Below are 5163 nucleotides of genomic sequence, written 5' to 3'. Positions count from 1 at the left end.
CGCGCGAGAGAGAAGAATCACTGGGTCAGTTGTGAACGTGTGACATTCGGTGTCGCATACTACTCATAATGCAAGACATTACTTGTTTACCAAGTTAAAATTTATTAGAAATGTTTGCTGTCTTGTGGAATAATCATGGAACAAGTTACTCGCAATCCAACGTTTTACTGTATGTGCTTATGGATCATCTAGATTTCTTTTTCTATGAATTATCTGTCTATAATCTTTGCCCAACTTTTATGGTTGGCCTTTTTCTTATCAATTTTCAGGTATTCATTATATATTAAGGAAGTTGGCCTTTTGTCTGTAATACAAGTTGCAAATATCTTCTGCAGTTCCTATATTACAATGTTTGATCATTTCTTTCCTTCATGTATATATCGTATCGTCTTCAACCAAACTGTAAATTCCTTCCACCAAAGAAAGGACATTTCTTTTGAATATTCCCAGGACATTTCTTTTGAATATTTCAGTTCCTCTATCTTTATATACCAGCAAAATTTAAAAGACGGGAAACCAAACTTCTAGGGGGTAGCCAACGGTGAACATTAATTATCCTTGTAGCATCTACTTGGGCTCCAATCCCATTTCACATGGTCACAGCAGCCACCACCAAGTTCTAATAGTACAACGGACTTTGTTAAACTAGAGAGGAATGGGTACTAGATGAATCTCTTTCCTGTCATCTGGGCTGGTACTGAGAAAACTCAGGAGACGCTGGCAGCCATGTTTTCCATTAAGAGAATGAGGAAGTGATCCTCTATAGCAAAAAATGAAGTAAATGTGCAGGAGGAATAAAAAGATGAAGTGTATCATGCTGGCACCAGATGGAGTCCTGAGTCTCAACCTTTGGGTTCCATCAGATACTCCCTGCATCTTTATAATAAATCTTACCTCTTGTTTATACCAGTTAGATGAATTTCTATTACTTAGAGCCAAAAGTAGCCTACATTTACTCGCATCATTCCATAAAGGGACATTTTAACACCAAAAGCTGAGTCAGGAGAGAACCTCAGATTTTTAAAGGAATATTTATTTAATGACAGCTGTGTGCCAGGATCAGGTTTAAGTCCTTGAAATATAGTTAAACAAAAGAGATACAACTGCCGTTTCCATGGGGCTTACATTCTAGTGAGAGTGGACAGATAATTAATATAAAAATACAGTTTCAGATAGTGACAAGCAGTTTGCAGGAAAAATGTTTTAAGGTTAATGAGATAGAAAGAAATAAGGATAGTGTCATTCTACAGGAGTGGTTAGATAATACTGCTTAACTGAGAAGATAATATTTGAACTGAAACTTGAAATGATGAAAAGGTGCCAGTCACGTAATGTTTTAGAAAGAGAATTCCAGGCAGAGTGCAAAGTCCTAAGTCAGGAAGGAACAAACCATTACATTTCTGAGGGACAAAAAGAGCGCTATGAAGATAGAAAATAGTGAACAAGGAGGATGTTAAAGAAGTGGTAAAGGAGTAACAGATCTTAGAGGAAAAGACATGAGATGGTGAAGTAAGTAGGGATCAGTTCATGTATAGGAATTAGTAGGCAGGAAAGGATTTGAAAATAACCTGAGCTTTATGAAAAACACACTGTATTTAATTCTCATATTGTCTTGAATCAGTGAGAACTTTAACAAAACGGGCCTTTAGAAATCACCATCCCCAAGTATTTGACACAATCTTGAAGTTAGCTAGAAATGAACATTTCCTAAGCAGAAAATATCCCCTTCTAGTATACCATGAACATTTTTTTAAAATTTAAGACAAAAGCAATGCCATTTAAAAAGAAGAATCTAGGATAAATTATGAAAACTTACTCCACATCCTATCCTATTTACTATGATCAAGAATGTACCAATGTCTTAGTTAGGGAAGAAAATAAAAATTTAGGCTCTAAGATACCATAAACATAATATCCTTCACTATTCCTGAATTGGACATTGCCAAGGTTAAATACGATCAGAAGAGAAAACGTGGAGACCAGACTTCTGACTTTTAAGAACAGCCACATAATTCAACAGTCAACAAAGTTGTAAATTTTAATCTGATCTTTACTACTACTACCAAAAAAAAAAAAAAAACACTTCCCCCTTTGTGGTGAAAAAGATACAAGGAATGCTTTAATATCTCTTCTTCTGAAAGCTTTTTAAAATAGAAGACCAACCTGTTTGAAGAGATTCAGATATAGAACACCTCATGGAAATGCATTTTCTCCAGATCTTTCCAGACAATTTATTTCTGTGTATACTAGGCAGGTAATTAAGCCTACATGGCTACTAAGTTTAATATCAGTTAAGTCAGACTTTGAAAGCTCTAATGTAGTCATGAATCTCACCTTTCATTATGTTAGTTAGCTCACCTAACAGACCAAAAGGTAGACTGTTAATAACACAATCTATAAAGAGAAGTACTTTGTGAGTGTGGTGTGAGTTAAAAAATAAATAAAAGTCATCAGACACCTTGATCAAGACTTGATTCTAAGTGCATCCTCCTCAACACAGTTCCAGCAGTTTGGCAAAGTGCCCAGGGATGATTAGCAGCCAGTGTATGTAAGGGAAGGAGATGGTCAACCTAAAGTGTGTAGTCTCCCCCCAGTGGTCACAGACAAATAAGAAGAAGAGTGGGGAAATCACTGCAGCTTCTGTGAGAATGACCACAAAATACACTATGCAGAACCTGGTCGCTACAAGAAAGAAAGAAAATCTTTAATTCAAAACTAGCAACCTATCAGTTTGTGTTTATATGCTCTTATGATATTCACAAATGTGAAACCTGTTTTTGGAAGAATCAGCATGTAAAATAAAACTAGCATAATATTTCTCAGTATAATTTTTTAAGGAATAAACAGTATCTTCAGACAACCCAGTATTTGTGTTATCTAAAACAGGCAGGTGTTCATTATTCCTGAAATAAATATCAGCATATCCCCTGTAAGTCAACTGCACTTACCCGAAGTAAAGTTCTGATACAAATTTCATCACTTACCAAATAAATTACCTTGGAAAAGACAATAATCCGTGTTATATACCTAATGTGTACTCTGCAAAAACACGCTTTCAAAAACCACTGAGAACTACTATAATTTATAATACAGTAACTGCTGTAAAACATACAAATGGGTCCTCTTGTTTAATATTTATTTTCTTGGTGTTTTTACAATTAGATAGCCTTTGACTAGCACTTACCCTGTATTATTTGCAACTCTCAGTAATAATTTGCTGTTACTCACTTTTAACAAAAGCTTGGATGTCAAAAATGTGAAAGGTACTTAATTAAAACATCTGCTGTCTTCTAACCATCTATTGTTAAAATGGTAAAATATATTTTTTAATATAGTAAATTCTCAACTTCAATTTAAAAGAAACCTTTTAAAAAGGTAACACAATTATGGTGTTCTTGGTTATCCTAAGCTAAAAGACATGGAGTGGGGAAGGAGGGAGAGACGCAGGCTATGTACTCTTCTGGAACAATTTCAGCCTGAAATGAGACTCAAGAAAAAAGCAAACTGCTCCCTCAAATGTTTAAGAAAAATACGATTCTTTTTTTTTAATCCAACAGTTGGCTCAGAGAACAAAAAAAAATGAGTCTATCTTCTATAGCACTACCAGACTTGCTTAAGCACCTTAATTTTTCCAGTGTTTATTTAATCTAGAATGTAAAATAATTCATTTTAAAGATTCCAGGTGAGAAAGGAATTGAGTAGCATCAATGAGGACACACGGATGGACACATACAAACACACACACACACACAAGCCCATGGGCGTTTTTTCATAAAGCTATTTACTGTGTAACCCCAAAGGACAAAATAGAGCAATTAAAAGTGTTACCATTTGAATATTATGTAACCCTCGTCTAAAATAAAAGAAACATGGACCTTGTAAAGTTACATGTTGTGCAAACACATATTTAAACATGTATTTAAATATCTGATAGATTTCAGATACTAATGACCTCAAAATGACACAACCCACCAAAGTTCTTTGTTTACTGTAAAAAGGCCTCAGAAGATAGAACTACAATCAGGCCTCACCTGACCGTAACTCCAGTAGATACGTAAAATGAGCATTTACTACCCGAGGTCCGTGGTTCTACGTACGTACCGCAACTATCTCTGCATTGATAGTTACCTCGCCTAATATATTCGACACGCATAAGTTTCCAAACGACCATTTCAAAGATTCCAAGGGTAGAAATGGCTGCTAAGTCACACTCCAATTGAAGAGCATTTTAACACACCTCAAATGCTGTGAGCCCCATAAGACCAATTCGGGAAGCCTAAAGTAAAATTCCACCCCCACCCCCCACCCCCAAGGCGTAGGAAAGAGTAAAACGTGGCCAGCTTGACCTTATAAGTAATGCGGAGAATTTTCTGAGCTTCCCCATCAACCTTCAATTCTCTTCGTCGCCTGCCCCCAGCCCCCTTCCTTAAATGCATGCCCCAAGTGATGGAGGTTGAAAGGGGTATAATCTCCAGCTGCAATCCCAGGTGCTGCTGACATGGAAACTAAACTCCCAATCGAGTGTTAAAAAGTCCTTCTGGGAAAAAAAACAAAACCAAAAACCCCCACCAACCAGTCCACATCCTGCCATCATACCGGCCTGTTTGATCCCTCAATCGACTCCCTACAGGCCCTCCACCCCGCCAAAAAAACAAATCAAAAAAACCAACCAAACAAAAAAACACCCAAAACCACCTTTCTGGTTCCAGATTAATGTGCCGAGGATCAGAAAACACTGCCTCAGCAGCGAACGCCTCCGGAGCAGCGTGCGCACGGCCCACGACCACTCTGACCAAAGGAGTCTCGTGCCTCGGAAGTAGCAGCAATAGTTGCAGAAAGCCTCCTCCCCCAAGAACTTGGGGCTCGGGAGCACGCCAGAAGCCGGCGGGATCGCCCCCTCACGGCACAGACCCTGAAGGTGTCAGTCACAGCAACTACCGCCCCCGGCGCGGCTCTCCATTCACGCCTTCCGCGCCACTCCCGCCGCAGAGGGTGTCGGCGCCCGCGCCCCGTGCCCAGAGGGGGCCCTGCGCGCCCCCAGCCCCAGCCGTGCCCCCACCGGGGCCGCGCGGGAAAGCGCGTGGAGATAGCTAGGCGCCGCGCGCCGGCGGGCAGCATGGGCCAGACACGTTGCCGCGCTCCGGCCCGCCCGCCCGCAGCCCC

This window comes from Suricata suricatta, chromosome 2 (assembly GCF_006229205.1).
Source record: "Suricata suricatta isolate VVHF042 chromosome 2, meerkat_22Aug2017_6uvM2_HiC, whole genome shotgun sequence".
Classification (NCBI taxonomy): domain Eukaryota; kingdom Metazoa; phylum Chordata; class Mammalia; order Carnivora; family Herpestidae; genus Suricata; species Suricata suricatta.
This window is presented reverse-complemented; position numbering follows the sequence as displayed.